The sequence below is a fragment of the Mobula birostris genome, chromosome 13 (assembly GCF_030028105.1).
Source record: "Mobula birostris isolate sMobBir1 chromosome 13, sMobBir1.hap1, whole genome shotgun sequence".
Lineage (NCBI taxonomy): Eukaryota > Metazoa > Chordata > Chondrichthyes > Myliobatiformes > Myliobatidae > Mobula > Mobula birostris.
The window spans coordinates 60,532,255-60,554,766 of NC_092382.1; the positions used below are offsets into that span (position 1 = coordinate 60,532,255).

Here is a 22,512-nt window from a genome sequence, read left to right on the forward strand (position 1 = left end):
AATGTCGAGTTGGAGGGTGATAGGTGAAACCAGGTAGGTGGGAAAGCTCAAGAGCAGAAGAAAATAGAATCTAATAGGAGAGGAGAGTGGAGAATAGGAGAAAGAGATGGAGCAGTGGATCCAGAGAGAAGTGTTCAGCAGGTGAGAGGACGTGAAAAGTCAGAGAGGAAGAGAGGGAGTGGGAGGGAGAGGTGAGGGGGAGATTTGTTCATCGGAAGGAGAAATCGATATTCATGCCATCAGGTTGGAGGGTAACCAGGCGGAAGATAAGGCGCTCATCCTGGACCCTGAGAGTGGCCTCATCTTGGCACAAGAGGAGGCGATGGGTTGACACGTCGCAACCGGAATGGGAATCGGAGTGAAAATGTTTATACACCGGGAAATCCCGCTCGGAGCGGATAGTTCAAAGGTTAATTTATTATCAAAGCAGGTATCCATATACAACTCTGAGTTTTTGTTCTTCTCCTGAGGCCACGAAACAAAGGAAGAACATGAACCCCGTTCAGAGAGAAACATCAAGCTCCCCCAGCATAAAAACAAGAACGGCATCCCGATGGTCCACCTTAAAAAATACCCGTCTCTCCGCACAAAACGCAACAATAACATCGACACCCCCCTCCAAATAAAAACAACCCTACCCCGCACAACTGCGGAGCAGCTAAATATAATTCCTCTCTTTGATCAGCTGTCTGAATGATCCCCTGACTCTGAGAGGAAGGGGTGTCTATGGTCCACATTGTCAGGGTGTTGAGTTTACCAGGAGACAGAGACTGCAGGGACGGGAGGTTTTCTGGTCACTAATACACTGTGTGTGGACCCCGCTGGCAATTCTGGTGTTGTGACCCGAATCGAGACAAACACCACGCTGCCCACTCCACCAACAACACGGCACAGCCGGACACATAACAGGGGACTTTACATCTCACAACACTGGATTCAGTGATGAAACCCGTGATTAATGTTGTTGTCCCACTGAAATCATAAGAAACGTCCATTAAGGTGCTTTTGAATAAGAGCGATCCCCCACAGGTGACGTCACACAGGCGCACCTACGTGCCTGACGTCACACATGGGCTCCCCACACTGGCATCTGCCCTCACGTGCGCGGTGTCTTACGTCACCCACGCGCTGGAGAGCTCGAGCTTTATCGGTTTAACGGCTGGGCTACTAATCACGTGACCAGCCTCTTCCCCCCCACCGCTGTCAACAGAGGATTCAGGAGCTGCGCTATTCCCATTGGTGCGAACGGATGTCAATCATTGGTTACAACCAGTCGCGGAGGTGGACCGGCCGAGAGGGCGTTACCCCCACTCACACCGTGGGTCGCACAAGTGTCAAACTCCTCATCCGAGCGGAGCAAATCCCAAAGTAAATGTCCGCTTTCTGATTTATTTCCATTTCCCTCCGAGGGAAGTTGGGGCGTTTGTGAAGCGTCTCCTGCGGCCGGAGTCTGATGTGTCGCTGAGAGGTAGGAGGAGACCGCTCGGCCCGTCGGTTTGATGCCGGTTCCCCGGGGAGGGAGCGGATGAAGACGGTGAGAGAGGGGGCGGACAGGATGTTTGTCCCGGTGGGGACAGGAGGGGCTCATCTGTGGAAATGTCTGAGCCCACGGTGGTGGCGATTCACCACAGTGGGGGGCAAACACCGGCAGACTGTTGCCCTGCGAGCGGGGCCGATGGTCCGGGCAAAGTGACAATTATTTGTGTTTTGTTGAGATTGTACCGGGAATATGGTGTAAAATCCCGCTCCCCACACTAACACGGGTTATACAGACCAAAGAACAAACTGCCGGAGGAACTCAGTGGGTCGGGCAGCATCTGTGGAGGGAAATGGACCGTCAACATTTCGGGCCGAGACCCTCCCTCTGGACTGAGAGTGGACGGGAAATAGTCAGAGAAAAGAGGTGAGGGGTGGGGATGGGGCAAGAGCTGGGGAGTGAGAGGTGGGTCCAGGTGAGGGGGAGGTGGGAAGGTGGAAATAGTGACAGGGGTGGGAGGTGAGTGGTTGGGGCAACACGGGGCTGCAGAAGATGGAAATTAATTCCATAGAGGATTAACAAAGAGGTGAGAGAGTATTTGTTATAGAGAGTGCAATGAAGATTCACCACATCTTCGGCAGCTTTTTTCGATATTTTCCATGGATGCTGCCTGGCCTGCTGAGTTTCTCCAGCATTTTGCATGTGTTGATTGTTCTGGACCTTTCTACCCCTGAGGACATGTTTTGACTCATTCTCTCTGGGAAGATAATGATATCAAACATCTTTACCGTGGGGAAATATTTAGCTTTCATATCACAAATGTGCCCTTCCCTTCATATTCATTGGTATTGACATCAATGAGTTCACCACCGTCAGTCACTTGGGGGAGGGTTCAGGGGAGATATTTACATACGATGGGTGATTGATATGTTCATGGCCTAAGGTAGAAGGAGTCAATCTTAGAAAACCTAGCACATGTATTTTTCAACATAGTCCCATCCTACATTTACACACTTAGCCCAGCAGTCATGGAGGATACGGTCCCTTCTTTGTAGAAGTCGGCGTCTTGGACCTGCAGAAGTAGTTGACAGCAGGGGTGATTGGTAAGTTCGTGGCCTAGGGTAGAAGTTGATGAGTTATTAACTTCAAACTTTCTGTATAATCACTCAAAGAGTTGTGCATGTAATGACAGCTGTATAACATCTCATTCTACATTAGACCACGAACTTATCAATCACCACTCGTACAATACAGAAACTGGTGTTACCTGTGTTGATTGTGGTGATGCAAAAGTTGCTGGAGAATTTGCAAGTGGAAATAGGTGGAGTGATATTTGGAAATATGATTTTTAAGCGTCATTCAGCAAGCAAATCACATATGGAACGTGTGCAAAAGCTCTGGTGAGAAAATCCTTCAATACCCGTCATAGGCCTGTTACAGGGTTTGTGTGAGTGTGGAGATGAACTTGATCAAACCCAGAGGAGATCAAAGTTCTTATTGATAGTGATTGGCTAGCTATTAAAACAAATAACTCTCTATATAAAATTCACTGTGCACATTTTGTCACTGGGTAAAAAAATACACAACAAAAGTTTTACATGCGCACTGGTAATTACAAATTAGAGTGGACATTGGTGGGAAGGTGGGGAGACCTCCAGTGTCCCTGATGCCCTCACCTACAAGATATGTATCCAGCTGCAGCTTGTAACCCTGCACTTTAAGGGATCATCCAGGAGTTGGAGGGGGTGATAGATATGACATGAAGAGAGGTGAGTTATACACAAGGTGCAGGACACAGGAAACTGGGTGAGAGTCAGGAAGGGGAATGAGGTTCAATAGCCATCGCAGAGTACCCTTGTTGCTATCCCACAATACAACAAGGTGGGGGGGGGGAGATTACCTGGCAGAGGAAAGTCAAGGCGGTGATAGGGGATTCATTAGTTAGGGGAACAGAACAAGAGGGGACTAATATCCCAGTGGTAAGGCTTGCTAGTGCTGGTGTGGGGAGAGGGGGTGATGTGGTTAATATAAATTGTAGGGGGAATGGGAGCCCGAATGAGAGAACAGATAGTGGAGAGGGTGAATTGAATTGAATTGACTTTATTACATACATCCTTCCTATACATGAGGAGTGGAAATCTTTACATTACATCTCCATCTAAATGTGCAATGTGTAATTTATAGTAATTTATAATACGTAGTTTGTCCATAGGACAGTCAATATAACATAGAAATGCAATTGTATCAGCATGAATCAATCAGTCTGATGGCTTGGTGGAAGATGATGTCCCGGAGCCTGTTGGTCCTTTTGCTGTGGTCCCTTTTCCTGGCTGATAGCAGCAGGAACACTTTGTGGTTGAGGTGAATTGGGTCCCCAATATCCTTTAGGCCCTTTTTACACACCTGTCTCTGTAAATGTCCTGAATAGTGGGAAGTTCACATCTACAGATCCCATACCAGGCAGTGATGCAGCCATTCAGGATGCTCTCAATTGCATCCCAGTAGAAAGTTCTCAGGATTTGGGGCCCCATCCCAAACTTCTTCAACCATCTGAGGTGAAAGAGGAGCTGTTGTGCTCTTTTCACAACACAGCGGGTATGTACAGACCATGTGAGATCCTTGGTGATGTTTATGCCAAGGATCTTAAAGCTGTTCACCCTCGCAACCCCACATCCATTGATGTCAATGGGGTTAGCCTGTCTCCATTCCTCCTGTCGTCCACAATCAGCTCCTTTGTTTTTGTGACAATGAGGGAGAGGTTCTTTTCTTGACACCAGTCAGATGTTGTTCAGACCTCAGATAGAGTCAGCAATCAAATGGTTGAGCATGGTGTGATGAATGTGCTGAGCTGTGTATATCACAATGCAAGAAGCATCGTAGGAAAGCCAGATGAGCTCAGGACAGGGAATTATTGGTACTTGCTTGCACCCAACAGCCTGAGGGATTTAGAGGAACAAATTTGTAGAGAGATTGCAGACCATGTCAAGAAACAAAGGTTGATTCAGTAAGTGATTTAACTTTCCATATATTGACTGGGACTCCCATACTGTAAAAGGACTAGATGGGGTAGAGTTTGTCAAATGTGCCCTTAATCAGTACGTACAATTCCTGATGTAGAAATGTGCAATAAGCTGTTAGGAAATGATCCAGGGCTGGTGACAGAAATTAGTGATCATAATGCCATGAAATTCAAAGTGAATATCGGAAAAGAGAGGTCTGGACCAAGGGTTGAGGTTCTAAATTGGAGAAAGGTCAATTTTGATGGTATCAGAAAGGATCTGACAAGTCTGGATTGGAACAGGCTGTTTTCTGGCAAATGAGTACTTTGTAAGTGGGAGGCCTTCAGAAGATGTACAGTTTGTAGGTGCCTGCCAAAATAAAAGTTGAAAGGTAACCGGTGCAGGGAAACTTGATTTTCAGGCAATATTGAGGCCCCAAATATTTTGTTCCTCTAAATGCCTCAGGCTGTTGGGTGCTGCCAAGACTCATTAATGACTACAATATCATAATTTCACGCCCTGAGCTCAGCTGACTTTGTTTTGGGTCATCTTCTGTTGGTTTCTAAACGCTTTCCAATAGTTTTTTGCTCATTATTTGCCCTCTCTTTGACTTTGATGTTTGCTTTGGCTTCTCATTTCAGCCATGGTTGTCTCCTCCTGCCTTTCCACTGCTTCCACTTTTTTGGGATGTATTGATCATTCAGCTTCTGAATTGCTCCCAGAAACTCCAGCCATTGCTGTTCCATTGTCACTCCTACCTTTTCTCTTCCAAACAGGTTTATCCAGCGTCTCTGTCATGGAAACCTGAAGTAGTTCAGTACAGAAACAGGCTATTTGACCCATCTAGTCAATGCCGAAAAAACATTTAAGCTGTCTAATGCAACCACTTGCACCGGGACCATCGCCCTCCATACCCCTACGATCCAGGTACCTATGAAACTTCTTTTAATGGTGAAATCGAGCTCATGTTCACCACTTGTGCTGACATCTCATTGCATACTCTCACGACCAGTTCAGTAAAGAGCTTTTCCACATGTTCCCATTAAATTTTCACCATCCCCACTTCCCCATGACCTCTGGTTGTAGTCCCACCCAACCTCAATGGAGAAAGCTGCTTTCATTTACCCTATCTATACCCTCATACTGTTGTGTACGTCTAACAAATCTTCAAAGCAATGTATAATTTCATTGTTTATGCTCAGAGCCTTTTTTAGGTGTATAGCATAATGAGGGGCATTGATGGTGTGGATAGCCGGAGTTTTTTTTTTCCCAGGGCTGAAATGGCTAACACGAGAGGTCATGGTTTTAAGGTGCTTGGAAATAGATACCGAGGCGATGTCATGGGTATGTTTTATTGCACAGAGAGTGGTGGGTGCATGGAATGCACTGCCAGCAGTGGTTGTCGAGGCAGATACATAGGAGCTTAGAAAAATATCTGGCTATACGCTAGGGAAATTCTAGGCAGTTTCTCGAGTAAGTTACATGGTTGGCACAACATTGTGGGCTGAATGGCCTGGAATATGCTGTAGATTTCTATGTTTTATGTTGAGCAGCAAAATAACTTTGGCTCTTCCACAATCCTCTGATAACTCCCCCATCACTAAGGATGATTTAATTATCTCTGCTGGGGCCCCGACAATTTCTGCACTTGCCTCCCGTAAGGTCCAAGGGAACACCTTGTCTTGCCCTGGAGATTTATCCACCCTAATCTGCCACAGGATGGCAAACATCTCCTCTTCTTTAATCAGTACATGGTCCACGATTTTAATGCCGCTTTTCCACACTCCCATAGACCCATCTCCTGAGTAAATAGAGACGAAAATAATAATTGAGATCTACCCCATCTACTTTGTTTCCACACGTGGATTGCCATTCTCGTCTTCCAGGGGACCAACTGTGTGCCTTGCAATCCTTTTGCTCTCAATCTATCTCTAGAATCCCTGAGGATTATCCTTCATCTTTTCTGTGAGGGCAATCTCATGCCTTATTTTAGCAATCCTGATTTGTTTCTTACTTGTTCTCTTGCATTTCTTATACTCCATAAGAATCTACCTGCCTATCTCTGTTATGCAACTCCATTTTGTTCTTCACCAGGGTCTCAATATCTCTTGAAAACCAAGAGATACAGTTTCTAACTTTATGTTTTATTCTGACAAGCACATACCCGCATTGTACTCTCAAAATTTCATTTGAAGGCCTCCCATTTACCAAGCACAGTTTTGCCATAAAGCAGCCTGTCCCTGTACACAGTTGCCAGATCCTAGTGTCATAATTCCAGTGTTGTTCCATGCCGTGAACACATCCGCCTTTCCTACGATGCTCCCTGTATTGAAATATACAGGATTGAGCATATTCACTGCACCATGCTCAACGTTTTCATTCCTGACTTTGTCTGAGGACTGAACAACATATGTCTTCACAACCCCTCCACTATCTGTTCTGTTATTCATGGTTCCATTCCCCCTGCAACTTTAGTTTAACTCCCCCTTCCCCCACCTCCCACCATGTAGCTCTATCACCCCTTTGTGCTTCTTCTCCCAGGTCAATAAAAAGGAGGTGCATACCAGGTACAGGCAGATAGGAACAACCCCTCCACTATCTGTTCTGTTATTCATGCTTCCATTCCCCCTGCAACTTTAGTTTAACTCCTCCTTCCCCCACCTCCCACCATGTAGCTCTATCACCCCTTTGTGCTTCTTCTCCCAGATCAATAAAAAGGAGGTGCATACCAGGTACATGCAGATAGGAACAAATAGAAATACAGGAAATTCAAGTGAACACTTATGAAAGAAATAAAAGAAGGCATGAGGTTGCCCCAGCAGACAAGGTGAAGGAGAATCCTCAGGGATTCTGCAGATATGTTAAAAGCAAAAAGATTGCAGGGAAAAAAAATAATCCTCTTCAAGATCAGGATATTAATCCATATGAGGAGACAAAATATATGGGGAGATTTTAAATATTATTTTTGCATCTGTATTTACTCAGGAGATGGTCACAGGGTCTATAGAATTGAGGCAAAGCAGCATCAACTTCATGGACCCTGTACAGATTACAGAGGTGGAGGTGTTTGTTGTCTTAAAGCACATTAGCGTGGATAAATCCCCAGGGCCTGACAAGTTGTTCCCTGGGACTCTGCTGAAGACAAGTGCAGAAATTGTCAGGGCCCAAGCACAGATATATAAATCATCCTTAGTGACAGGTGGGGTACTGGGGGATTGGAGGACAGCCAATGTTGTTCCGCTGTTCAAGAAAGGCTCTGAAAGTAAACTAAGAAATTGTACGTTGGTGAGCTTGACATCAGTAGGGGAAAAGTTTGGAAGGTTATATGCAGGAACTGGATATGTAAGTATTTGGATAGATGTTGACTGATGCAGGATAGGCAACATGGCTTTGTGCATGGTAGTTCATGTCTAACAAATGTCTAACCAACAAGAGTCTCTCGAGGAAATTATGAGGAAAGTGGATGAAGGCAAGGCAGTGGATGTTGTCTACATGGACTTTAGCAAGGCACTTGACAGAGTCTCATATGGGAGGTTGGTCAAGAAGGTTCAGTCATTCAGCATTCAAAATGAGATAGTAAATTGAATGAGACACTGTCTTTGGGAGAAGCCAGACTGTGGTAGCAGATGGTTGCCTCTCTGACTGGAAACCGGTGACTAGTGGTGTGCGATAGGGATCAGTGCTGGATCTGTTGTTGTTTGTCATCTATATCAGTAATCTGGATGATAGTGTGGATTAACTGGATCAGCAAATTTGTGGATGGCACCAAGATTGGTGGTGTAGTGGACAGCAAGGAAGACTACATGGCTTGCAATACGATCTGGACCCACTGGAAAAATGGGTTGAGGAATGGAAAATGGAAGTTAATGCAGACAAGTGTGAGGTGTGGCACATTGGTAGAACCTACCAGGGTAGGTCTTACACAGTGACCAGTAGGGCACTGAGATGTGTTGTAGAAGAAATGAATCTGGGAATACGTAGAACATAGAATAGTACAGCACAGTACAGGCCCTTCAGCCCACAATGTTGTGCCGACCCTTAAACCCTGCATCCCATATAACCCCCCACCTTAAATTCCTCCATATAGCTGTCTGGTAGTCTCTTAAATTTCACTAGTGTATCTGCCTCCACCAATGACTCAGGCAGTGCATTCCATGCACCAACCACTCTCTGAGTGAAAAACCTTCCTCTGATATCCCCCTTGAACTTCCCACCCCTTACTTTAAAGCCATGTCCTCTTGTATTGAGCAGTGGTGCCCTGGGGAAGAGGAGCTGGCTGTCCACTCTATCTATTCCTCTTAATATCTTGTATACCTCTACAGTTCGATAGGGACGGAAAGTAAGATTTTGGCACATTGGTCTTCATAAACCGAAGTACTGAGTGCTGGAGATGGATGTTATGTTGACTTTGTAGAAGACATTGGTGAGGCCTAATTTGGAGTATTGTGTGCAGTTTTGGTCACCAACATAGAGGAAGATGTAGAAGAAAGTTTAACCGAAGGATCAGAGGTGCCACTTCTGATTTTCTCAAAATTTAAGCAAGATATAGCTTGAGAAAACTATTGAAATGTAGTGGGAGGATTGACCTCTTTCCAATTCAGTAAGATATATCTTCTAGCCATTAATGTGAGGAATGCAATCATCCGGCAGGCTGAAGGGGATAAGTAACCCAAAAATTGCAGTAATGGGGTGAGGTTGTAAATCAATGTACAAAACATGTGGAAATAATATCAAAGATATTTTTCCAATATTTATCCAAAAAAGGGCAAGACCAGAGCATATGAGTCAAAGAAGCAACTTCAGAATGACATGTATCACAAATAGGGCTGATATGAGAATAAAAACGAACTAATTTATCTTTAGACACATGAGCCCTATGTACCACCTTAAATTGTATCAATATATGTTTAGCACATAAAGAGGACAGGTTAACTAATTGAAAAATTTCCCCCATTTTTCTGTATGTAAATGAAGTTGAAGTTCACTGTCCCATTCAGTCTTAATTTTATCAGATATACCTGAATTTATTTTCAGAATCAAATCATAAATGCTTGCTATTAAAGCCTTCTGATAAGGATTTAAATCTATTTTTTTTCCCGTGATATCAAATAGATATGAAGTTGGAAATGTAGGTAGCTTGGTATTTTAAAAGTTTCTAATTTGTAAATATCTGAAAAAATGAGATCCAGGCAAATTATATTTATTAGATAACTGTTCAAAAGACATAAAACAGTTATTCAAAAATAAATCACAAAAGCTTAATCTACCCTTCATTTTCCATACCAAAAAAGCTTGATCTATAACAGATGGTTGAAAGAAAAGTTTAGATATAATAGGGCTTGATAAAATAATTTTTTTCAAACCAAAAAATTTACGAAATTGAAACCATATTCGTAGCGTGTGCTTAATTATTGGATTAACCATTTGTTTATTTAATTTAGAAAGAACAAATGGAAGAGAAGTCCCTAAAATGGAAGTCAGAGAAAACCCTTGTAAGGATTTACATTCCAGGTTTACCCATTGTGGGGTCAAAGTTATATCCAAATCTTGTGTCCAAAATATTAAATATCCAATATTAATTGCCCAATAGTAAAATCTAAAATTCGGCAATGCTAAACCACCATCCTTTTTAGACTTCTGTAAATATTTTTTACTTAATCTAGGATTTTTATTTTGCCATATATATGAAGAAATTTTAGAATCTAAAGTATCAAAAAAGGATTTAGAAGTGAAAATTGGTAATGCTTGAAACAAGGATAAAAATTTAGGTAGGACAATATTCTCAATAGCATTAATTCGACCAAGCATTGATAGAAACAATGGGGATCATTTAATAAACAATTGTTTAACCTGATGAATTAAAGGTAAAAAAATGCTTGAATAAATCGTTATGTTTCTTAGTAATTTTAACATCCAGATGAGTAAAGTAATCAGTAACCAATCTGAATGGTGAACATCTATAAATTGGAACCTGCATATTTAAAGGGAAGAGTTCACTCTTATTAAGGTTTAATTTGCAGCCAGAAAAATTACTAAACTGATCAAGCAAAGATATTACTGCCGGAATAGAATTTTTGGGGTTAGAGATATATAGTAATAAATCATCAGCATATGTATAATATTATAATAACTTGTGTATAAATAAAATATGTATAAATAACTTATGCATTTCATTCCACTGAGTGATACCAAATACATTAGATGATTCACGAATAGCAATGGCCAAAGGTTCCAAAGCAATATCAAATAACAGTGGACTAAGAGGACAGCCTTGCCTGGTGCCGCGAAACAACTGAGAAAGGGGAGATCTTTGATTATTGGTAAATATCGATGCCAAAGGGGTAAGACATTAATTTAATCCAAGATATAAATATTGGACTAAAATTTAATTTCTCAAGCGTAGTAAATCAATATGTCCATTCAACTCTGTCAAACGCTTTCTCAGCATCAGGTGAAATGACACATTCTGGAATTCTAGATGAAGGGGTATAAGCAATATTCATTAGTCTCCTAATATTAAAAAATGAATAATGATTTTTAATGAATCCAGTCTGATCAACAGAAATAATTTGAGGCAATACCTTCTCCAATATAGTTACTACTATTTTAGAAAAAGCTCTTGGAATCCACATTCAACAGGGATATAGGCCTATATGATGCACACTCAGTAGGGTCTTTATCTTTTTTAAGAATTAAAGAAACAGTAGCGCCGTAAAAGGATTGTTGTAATTTACCATTAGATAACGCATCCTTAAAAATTCTATAGAGCCAAGGTGAGAGAATATTGGAAAACAATTTAAAATTTTCTACAGTATAACCACCCAAACCAAGTGCTTTACCTGAATTCATTGAAGAAATAGCATTTCTAATTTTATCTTCAGTAATGGGAGCTTCTAATACTAAACGTTCATTGAATGATAATTTCGGGAAATTCAGTTTTCTTAAAAATTACAGGAAATTTTGATTGGTATAGTGAAGTGTAAAATTCTTGAAAGGATTTATTTATCTCATCATGGTCAATGGTCAAGGTGCCATCTCTTTTACGAATCTTAAGAATCTGACGTTTGACCAAAGCAGTTTTCAATTGATTGGACAGAAATTTACCAGATTTATCACCATGTACATGGAACTGACTCCTAGTTTTAATTAATTGATTTTCGATCGAGGATGTTAGTAATAAACTATTATTACTAACTTGACTTCGGTTAAATTTGAAGAAACTTGGAGATCATTTATTCAACATTTTCATATGATGTAGTTTGACCTTTTTCAAATCTTTTTTAAATTAAAAATATAAGGATAGTGGAGTGGAGTTGATGACATTAATGATTGTACCTAATGTAATTTGTTAGCCGGACTTTTTAGTTTAGTCTAGTTTAGCTTAGCTTAATTTAATGTGTGTCATGGTCCGGTCCGTGGACTCAGGACTCCGGGTCTTACAGCTGTCCCTTGTTTGACTAAATCAAAGGCACCTGATTCCCATCTTTTGGCTTGCAATATAAGTAGCCTTGGCATTGAGTTTTGGCTGCCGGTTTTTCTTGTCAGTTCCCCTTGGAGCAACCTGCTGATGAAACCATTTGTGATCTCTAGGCCTGGTTGGAGGACCAATGCTTCATGGAGCCTTGTTGCCACTTGTAGGAGTAGTCTTAGGATAAGTCCCGGATCTATGTCTATGTTCTGTCATGTTAGTATCGTGTTAAAGATGAGACCCGGCTTGTCGAAGGACAAGTCCCGGCTCTATGTTGATGTTTAGTTCCCAGTCTGTCTGAGCTCCAAGAACCCAAGCCCTGCCGATCCCGCAGCCAAGCTCCAAGAAGCCAAGCCCCGCCGATCCCGCAGCCAAGCTCCAAGAAGCCAAGCCCCGACGATCCCGCAGCCTCAAGCCAGGCCCCGCCGATCCCGCAGCCAAGCTCCAAGAAGCCAAGCCCCGCCGATCCCACAGCCAAGCTCCAAGAAGCCAAGCCCCGCCGATCCCACAGCCAAGCTCCAAGAAGCCAAGCCCCGACGATCCCGCAGCCTCAAGCCAGGCCCCGCCGATCCCGCAGCCAAGCTCCAAGAAGCCAAGCCCCGCCGATCCCGCAGCCAAGCTCCAAGAACCCAAGCCCCGACGATCCCGCAGCCTCAAGCCAGGCCCCGACGATCCCGCAGCCAAGCTCCAAGAAGCCAAGCCCCGCCGATCCCGCAGCCAAGCTCCAAGAAGCCAAGCCCCGCCGATCCCGCAGCCAAGCTCCAAGAAGCCAAGCCCCGACGATCCCGCAGCCTCAAGCCAGGCCCCGACGATCCCGCAGCCTCAAGACCCAAGACCCCAGACCCCAGCCTCAAGCCACATCAAGTCCTTGCCTGGTTCTGGGTCCTTGTCCAGTCTCGGGCTCGGAGTCCAAGCCTTGTCTCCTAGTCCATGGTTCCAAGTCCTGGTCCCGCTTTCCCTAGCCCAAGTTTGCGTTCTTATCCCTGCTTCTTGCCTGAATTCTGTCACGTCCCTACTCTAGTCAAGTCCTGTTCCTTGTACTTCAGTGTCTGTGTCTTGCATCTGGGTCCGTTCCCAGCACCCCCTTGTGACAGAGCAATCCAGCCCCTCACAGGGCAACAGCAAGAAGGCCTGACTTACCCCACAGAGGCAAGGGCAAGAAGAGACAAACACCAAAGAACAACAGACAGCTCTATCTCTGCTCCAGGGTAGCTCCAAGGCTCAGTTCAGCCAGCAACCCCAGCTGGCTACAGAAACAGCCGGATCCCTACCTAGCTCAGAGTGGCTGGCAGCCACACAGCTGGCACGGGAAACAGTCGAATCCATATCGCAAAGACTACTCCAACAAGTGGCAACAGGGCTTCATGAAGCAGTGGTCCTCCAACCAGGCCAAGAGATCACAAATGGTTTTATCAGCAGGTTGCTCTAGGGGGGACCAACAAGACAAACCAGCAGACCATACTCAATCCCAAGGCTACATATATTACAAGCCCAAAGATGGGAATCAGGTGCCTTTGATTTAGTCAAACAAGGGACAGCTGTAAGACCCGGAGTCCTGAGTCCACGGACCGGACCGTGAACCGGAAAGCGGACTTCACGGACCGGACCACGACAATACTCCCCTTTTACGGGAGCCTCCGGGCGACTGAAGAGGTTCTCCCGGACTAAGGACAACTAGAGTGGTTGGGTGAGAGGTTTTGGCACTAGGGAATCCTGGATGGCGAGAGTTCATCTCCAATGTCTGTGTCGCTGGGTCCATGGTTGGCTGGTTCGTTCTGTCACAAGGGGGTGCTGGGAACAGACCCAAATGCAAGACACAGACACTGAAGGACAAGGAACAGGACTTGACCAGACTAGGGACGTGACAGGATTCAGGCAAGGAGCAGGAACAAGAACGCAGACTTGGGCAAGGGAAAGTGGGACCAGGACTAGGAACCATGGACTAGGAGACAAGGCTTGGACTCCGAGCCCGAGACTGGACAAGAACCCAGAACCTGGGTCTTGCCTCGGGCTCGGACCCCAGAACCAGGCGAGGACATTACATGGCTTGAGGCTGGGGTCTTCGGTCTTGAGGCTTGGCTGCGGGATCCTTGAGGCTTGGGTTCTTGGAGCTTGGCTGCGGGATCCTCGAGGCTTGGGTTCTTGGAGCTTGCCTGCGGGATCGTCGAGGATCCCGCAGCCAAGCTTCAAGACCCAAGACCCCAGCATGAAGCCAAGCCTCAAGACCCAAGACCCCAGCCTCAAGACAAGCCTCAAGACCCAAGACCCCAGCCTCATGCCATGTCATGTCCTTGCCTGGTTCTGGGGTCCGAACCCGAGGCAAGACCAAGGTTCTGGGTCCTTGTCCAGTCTCGGGCTCAGAGTCCAAGCCTTGTCTCCTAGTCCATGGCTCCTAGTCCTCATCCCGCTTTCCCTTGCCCAAGTCTGTGTTCTTGCCCCTGCTCCTTTCCTGAATCCTGTCACGTCCCTACTCTAGTCAAGTGCTGTTCCTTGTACATCAGTGTCTGTGTCTTGTATTTCGGTCTGTTCCCAGCACTCCCTTGTGACAGTGTGTTTATTTTTCTTTTCCAGTTTGTTGGTTCTTTTTTAGTTTTTTTTTTCATCTATCTTTTACCATGTTCAATTATATTTAGAGTTGGGGAGATCTAACATACTTGCACTATCAGTAATTTTATATTTGCAAATGTTAGCTATCAATAATGTAATCCCATTCTCTGTTTTTCAATACTATTGTTATGTTTAAAATTTTGAAAATTAATAAAAAGACTGGAAATGAAAGTTGAAAGAGTTCAGAGAAAATTCACAAGGATGTTGCCAGGTCTGGAGGACTTGGGTTATAAGGAGATATTGAACAGGTCTGGGCTTTATTCCTTGGAATGTAGAAGATTGAGGGGAGATTTGATGGAGGTGTACAAAAATTATGAGGGTTATACTTAGATGGGGTAAATGCAGGCTGTTTTTTTCCACTGAGATTTGGTAGGAATACACCCAGAGTTCCTGGATTAAGGGTGAAAGGTGAAACATTAAGGGGAACATGAGGGGAAACTTCTTCACACAGGTGGTCATCCAGGTGTGGAATGAGCAGAGAGCCCGACTAGTGCGTGTGAGCTCCAGTCCAATATTGAAGAGGTTTGTATAGGTACCTGGATGGTAGGGGTACGTGAGTTGACAGGTTCAATAGTTCAACACAAACTAGATGTTTCTGTTTTGTACTTTACTATAACTGTGACAAGAAACTGAAATAATACTAATATTCATTTAATTACTTTTAACAGCTGTGCGGACCAACCATTCATCTGGGCAGGAAATGTTCACATGGCTTTAAAACGGTGGCACTTTAAGTTGACAGTAGATAAAAAAAAACAGCTGCACTATTTGTGTGAGAGTGTTTCGGTTACTGTGGGGCCAGGCACCCATGCAGCTCAGTGGGAACAGGGAATAATACCAATGGAGAGAGTCAAAATGAGCCAGGTCACAGATTGGAGCTGCAGAAATGCCCCATTCTCATAGAGACAGGAAGAGCATCAGAGAATTTGATGGTCATTCCAGATACCAGCACTGTGCCCATTTAGAAAATGATTTCTCTCTCCAACTTGTGTTGAACCTCACTGTAACAGTGTGATAGCAGATCACACCTTGGCAAATCAAGTGATCTCATCTGAAATGTTGTCCTTCACGCATTGATGGATTTTATAACTTATTTTTTCAGGTGAAAAATGACAAGAAATTTATCTGCGGGAATCTCGAGCACAGCACGCTAGTTTTGCTGCCTCTGTCCACGTGTATAAGAAGTGGAGCAAGGGATTCACTCGATCATCCTTCCTGCTCAGACCATGAGGAGGGATTCACTCGATCATCTGACTGACTGGCATGCCTGTCAGTTTACACAGGGGAGAGGCCGTTCACCTTTTCAGACTGTGGGGATTCAAGGTCATCTCATGAAGGTACATCAGCAAGTTCACACTGGGAAAAGGCCATTCACCTGTTCTGTGTGTGAGAAGGGATTCAGTCGGTCTTCCCACCTGTGGACACGCCAGTCAGTTCACACTGGGCAGAGGCTGGTCATCTGTTGAATTTGTGGGGAAGGATTCACTCGGTCATCTGACCTGATGGCTCACCAGCGAGTTCACACTGGGGAGAGACCGTTCACCTGCTCAGACTGTGGGAAGGGATTCACTCAGTCATCCGATCTGAAGGTACATCAGCGAGTTCACACTGGGGAGAGGCCATTCACCTGCTCAGACTGTGGGAAGGGATTCACTTCGTCATCTGAACTGAAGGTACATCAGCGAATTCACACTGGGGAGAGGCCGTTCACCTGCTCAGACTGTGGGAAGGGATTCACTCAGTCATCTCAACTTAAGGTACATCAGCGAGTTCACACTGGGGAGAGACCGTTCACCTGCTCAGATTGTGGGAAGGGATACACTTTGTCATCTCAACTACTGAGACACCAGTCAGTTCACACAGGGGAGAGGCCGTTCACCTGCTCAGACTGTGGGAAGGGATTCACTGCGTCATCTCAACTGAAGGTACATCAGCGAGTTCACACTGGGGAGAGGCCTTTCATCTGCTCAGACTGTGGGAAGGGATTCACTCAGTCATATCAACTACTGAGACACCAGTCAGTTCATACCGGGGAGCGGCCATTAACATGCTCAGTCTGTGGGAAGAGATTCCGTTTGTCATCTCAACTACGGAGACACCAGTCAGTTCACACAGGGGAGAGGCCGTTCACCTGCTCAGATTGTGGGAAGGGATTCACTCAGTCATCCGATCTGAAGGTACATCAGCGAGTTCACACTGGGGAGAGACCTTTCATCTGCTCAGACTGTGGGAAGGGATTCACTCGGTCATCTCAACTTAAGGTACATCAGCGAGTTCACACTGGGGAGAGACCGTTCACCTGCTCAGACTGTGGGAAGGGATTCACTCAGTCATCCGTTCTGAAGGTACATCAGCGAGTTCACACTGGGGAGAGGCCGTTCACCTGCTCAGACTGTGGGAAGGGATTCACTTCGTCATCTGAACTGAAGGTACATCAGCGAGTTCACACTGGGGAGAGGCCGTTCACCTGCTCAGATTGTGGGAAGGGATTCACTCAGTCATCTCAACTTAAGGTACATCAGCGAGTTCACACTGGGGAGAGGCCATTCACCTGCTCAGATTGTGGGAAGGGATACACTTTGTCATCTCAACTACTGAGACACCAGTCAGTTCACACAGGGGAGAGGCCGTTCACCTGCTCAGACTGTGGGAAGGGATTCACTGCGTCATCTCAACTGAAGGTACATCAGCGAGTTCACACTGGGGAGAGGCCTTTCATCTGCTCAGACTGTGGGAAGGGATTCAGTCAGTCATATCAACTACTGAGACACCAGTCAGTTCATACCGGGGAGCGGCCATTAACATGCTCAGTCTGTGGGAAGACATTCCGTTTGTCATCTCAACTACGGAGACACCAGTCAGTTCACACAGGGGAGAGGCCGTTCACCTGCTCAGATTGTGGGAAGGGATTCACTCAGTCATCCGATCTGAAGGTACATCAGCGAGTTCACACAGGGGAGAGACCGTTCACCTGCTCGGACTGTGGGAAGGGATTCAAATCGTCATCTCAGCTGAAGGTACATCAGCGAGTTCACACTGGGGAGAGGCCTTTCATCTGCTCAGACTGTGGGAAGGGATTCACTTCGTCATCTCAACTGAAGGTACATCAGCGAGTTCACACTGGGGAGAGGCCATTCACCTGCTCAGACTGTGAGAAAAGATTCACTTTGCCATCTCAACTTAAGGTACATCAGCGAGTTCACACTGGGGAGAGGCCGTTCACCTGCTCAGACTGTGGGAAGGGATTCACTCAGTCATCTCAACTTAAGGTACATCAGCGAGTTCACACTGGGGAGAGGCCATTCACCTGCTCAGATTGTGGGAAGGGATACACTTTGTCATCTCAACGACTGAGACACCAGTCAGTTCACACAGGGGAGAGGCCGTTCACCTGCTCAGACTGTGGGAAGGGATTCACTGCGTCATCTCAACTGAAGGTACATCAGTGAGTTCACACTGTGGAGAGGCCGTTCACCTGCTCAGAGTGTGGGAAGGGATTCACTCAGTCATCCGATCTGAAGGTACATCAGCGAGTTCACACTGGGGAGAGGCCGTTCACCTGCTTAGACTGTGGGAAGGGATTCACTTTGTCATCTGAACTGAAGGTACATCAGCGAGTTCACACTGGGGAGAGGCCATTCACCTGCTCAGATATATTTAGAGTTGGGGAGATCTAACATACTTGCACTATCAGTAATTTTATATTTGCAAATGTTAGCTATCAATAATGTAATCCCATTCTCTGTTTTTCAATACTATTGTTATGTTTAAAATTTTGAAAATTAATAAAAAAACTGGAAATGAAAGTTGAAAGAGTTCAGAGAAAATTCACAAGGATGTTGCCAGGTCTGGAGGACTTGGGTTATAAGGAGATATTGAACAGGTCTGGGCTTTATTCCTTGGAATGTAGAAGATTGAGGGGAGATTTGATGGAGGTGTACAAAAATTATGAGGGTTATACTTAGATGGGGTAAATGCAGGCTGGTTATTTCCACTGAGATTTGGTAGGAATACACCCAGAGTTCCTGGATTAAGGGTGAAAGGTGAAACATTAAGGGGAACATGAGGGGAAACTTCTTCACACAGGTGGTCATCCAGGTGTGGAATGAGCAGAGAGCCCGACTAGTGCGTGTGAGCTCCAGTCCAATATTGAAGAGGTTTGTATAGGTACCTGGATGGTAGGGGTACGTGAGTTGACAGGTTCAATAGTTCAACACAAACTAGATGTTTCTGTTTTGTACTTTACTATAACTGTGACAAGGAACTGAAATAATACTAATATTCATTTAATTACTTTTAACAGCTGTGCGGACCAACCATTCATCTGGGCAGGAAATGTTCACATGGCTTTAAAGCGGTGGCACTTTAAGTTGACAGTAGATAAAAAAAAACAGCTGCACTATTTGTGTGAGAGTGTTTCGGTTACTGTGGGGCCAGGCACCCATGCAGCTCAGTGGGAACAGGGAATAATACCAATGGAGAGAGTCAAAATGAGCCAGGTCACAGATTGGAGCTGCAGAAATGCCCCATTCTCATAGAGACAGGAAGAGCATCAGAGAATTTGATGGTCATTCCAGATACCAGCACTGTGCCCATTTAGAAAATGATTTCTCTCTCCAACTTGTGTTGAACCTCACTGTAACAGTGTGATAGCAGATCACACCTTGGCAAATCAAGTGATCTCATCTGAAATGTTGTCCTTCACGCATTGATGGATTTTATAACTTATTTTTTCAGGTGAAAAATGACAAGAAATTTATCTGCGGGAATCTCGAGCACAGCACGCTAGTTTTGCTGCCTCTGTCCACGTGTATAAGAAGTGGAGCAAGGGATTCACTCGATCATCCTTCCTGCTCAGACCGTGAGGAGGGATTCACTCGATCATCTGACTGACTGGCATGCCTGTCAGTTTACACAGGGGAGAGGCCGTTCACCTTTTCAGACTGTGGGGATTCAAGGTCATCTCATGAAGGTATATCAGCAAGTTCACAAAGGTCATTCACCTGTTCTGTGTGTGAGAAGGGATTCAGTCGGTCTTCCCACCTGTGGACACGCCAGTCAGTTCACACTGGGCAGAGGCTGGTCATCTGCTGAATTTGTGGGGAAGGATTCACTCGGTCATCTGACCTGATGGCTCACCAGCAAGTTCACACCGGGGAGCGGCCATTCACCTGCTTGACCTGTGGGAAGGGATTCACTCAGTCATCCGATCTGAAGGTACATCAGCGAGTTCACACTGGGGAGAGGCCTTTCATCTGCTCAGACTGTGGGAAGGGATTCACTCAGTCATCTCAACTTAAGGTACATCAGCGAGTTCACACTGGAGAGAGACCGTTCACCTGCTCAGACTGTGGGAAGGGATTCACTCAGTCATCCGATCTGAAGGTACATCAGCGAGTTCACACTGGGGAGAGGCCGTTCACCTGCTCAGACTGTGGGAAGGGATTCACTTCGTCATCTGAACTGAAGGTACATCAGCGAGTTCACACTGGGGAGAGGCCGTTCACCTGCTCAGACTGTGGGAAGGGATTCACTCAGTCATCTCAACTTAAGGTACATCAGCGAGTTCACACTGGGGAGAGGCCATTCACCTGCTCAGATTGTGGGATGGGATACACTTTGTCATCTCAACTACTGAGACACCAGTCAGTTCACACAGGGGAGAGGCTGTTCACCTGCTCAGACTGTGGGAAGGGATTCACTGCGTCATCTCAACTGAAGGCACATCAGCGAGTTCACACTGGGGAGAGGCCTTTCATCTGCTCAGACTGTGGGAAGGGATTAACTCAGTCATATCAGCTGCTGAGACACCAGTCAGTTCATACCGGGGAGCGGCCATTAACATGCTCGGTCTGTGGGAAGAGATTCCATTTGTCATCTCAACTACGGAGACACCAGTCAGTTCACACAGGGGAGAGGCCGTTCACCTGCTCAGATTGTGGGAAGGGATTCACTCAGTCATCCGATCTGAAGGTACATCAGCGAGTTCACACAGGGGAGAGACCGTTCACCTGCTCGGACTGTGGGAAGGGATTCACATCGTCATCTCAACTGAAGGTACATCAGCGAGTTCACACTGGGGAGAGGCCTTTCATCTGCTCAGACTGTGGGAAGGGATTCACTTCGTCATCTCAACTTAAGGTACATCAGCGAGTTCACACTGGGGAGAGGCCGTTCACCTGCTCAGACTGTGGGAAGGGATTCACTTCGTCATCTGAACTGAAGGTACATCAGCGAGTTCACACTGGGGAGAGGCCGTTCACCTGCTCAGACTGTGGGAAGGGATTCTTCAGTCATCTCAACTTAAGGTACATCAGCGAGTTCACACTGGGGAGAGGCCATTCACCTGCTCAGATTGTGGGAAGGGATACACTTTGTCATCTCAACTACTGAGACACCAGTCAGTTCACACAGGGGAGAGGCCGTTCACCTGCTCAGACTGTGGGAAGGGATTCTTCAGTCATCTCAACTTAAGGTACATCAGCGAGTTCACACTGGGGAGAGGCCATTCACCTGCTCAGATTGTGGGAAGGGATACACTTTGTCATCTCAACTACTGAGACACCAGTCAGTTCACACAGGGGAGAGGCCGTTCACCTGCTCAGACTGTGGGAAGGGATTCACTGCGTCATCTCAACTGAAGGTACATCAGCGAATTCACACTGGGGAGAGGCCTTTCATCTGCTCAGACTGTGGGAAAGGATTCACTCAGTCATATCAACTACTGAGACACCAGTCAGTTCATACCGGGGAGCGGCCATTAACATGCTCAGTCTGTGGGAAGAGATTCCGTTTGTCATCTCAACTACGGAGACACCAGTCAGTTCACACAGGGGAGAGGCCGTTCACCTGCTCGGTCTGTGGGAAGGGATTCACTTCGTCATCTCAACTGAAGGTACATCAGCGAGTTCACACTGGGGAGAGGCCGTTCACCTGCTCAGATTGTGGGAAGGGATTCACTCAGTCATCCGATCTGAAAGTACATCAGCGAGTTAACAGCGGGGTGAGGCCGTTCACCTGTTCAGACTGTGGAAGGGATTCGCTTCATCATCTCAACTTAAGGTACATCAGCGAGTTCACACAGGAGAGAGGCCATTCACCTGCTCAGACTTTGGGAGGAGATTCTCTCAGCCAAGTCAATCAAATGTGCATCATTGAGTTCACATTGGGGAGAGGCTGTTCATCTGTTGTCAATGTGGTGAAGGATTCATTCAGTTATCTATCCCTGTGACATACTACCAGGTTCACACTGGGCAGTGACTTTTTATATGCTCTGAATGTGGGAAGCGATTCAATCAGTCATCTAACCCTATATAACTCTCGCTTTGGCTAGCAGCTTAATATAGGCGGTGATAGCCACCCAGCCCGGCCAAACTTAAGAAATCTGTTTTGGGTGAATGCTGCGTGATGTGTCCCCTGTTACAAATCAGTACCCCAAAATAAGAAACAGTAGACAATATGCGATTAAACAATTGAGCTTTATAATTCTTACTTTGACTATGTGGTTAGTGAAGTAAACAAAAAGAGAAAAAGAAAGAAAAAGGGCCCACTTTCTTTATTTGCATCTTCTCAGTTCTCCCCAGCAAAAGACTATGAAAATCTCTCTTCCAGACTCACAAGGAAGAACATTTCTGTCATTGGATAGCACTGCACTCTAAAACCTTGTTGTCTCTAGTCATTACCTAAACATTGCTGCTACAGAGAAACCATTACCGCAGCAGTGAAACAATGCACAGAGGCCATTACATGAGCAGTGAACTTTACAGTATGTTACACTTATGACACACTACCAGGTTCACACTGGGGAGAAAGTTTCAATGAGCTGCTTGCTGGATATTTGTCCATCACCATTGCTGATGCAATTTTGAGAGTGACTGTCGGTGCTGAACTCTGCAATTATTGCTGCTGCTCCCCACACCCAGTTCTGCACCCTGGTCACTGGGCATGGGAGGAGTTTCATC

The 22,512-nt window shown here is 45.6% G+C and overlaps 1 pseudogene; it reads left to right on the top strand.

The window, feature by feature from the left end:
* LOC140207962 (uncharacterized) overlaps positions 1 to 22,275 on the top strand; it is a 69,432-nt pseudogene extending 47,157 nt beyond the window's left edge.
* The last annotated feature ends 237 nt before the right edge of the window (positions 22,276 to 22,512 follow it).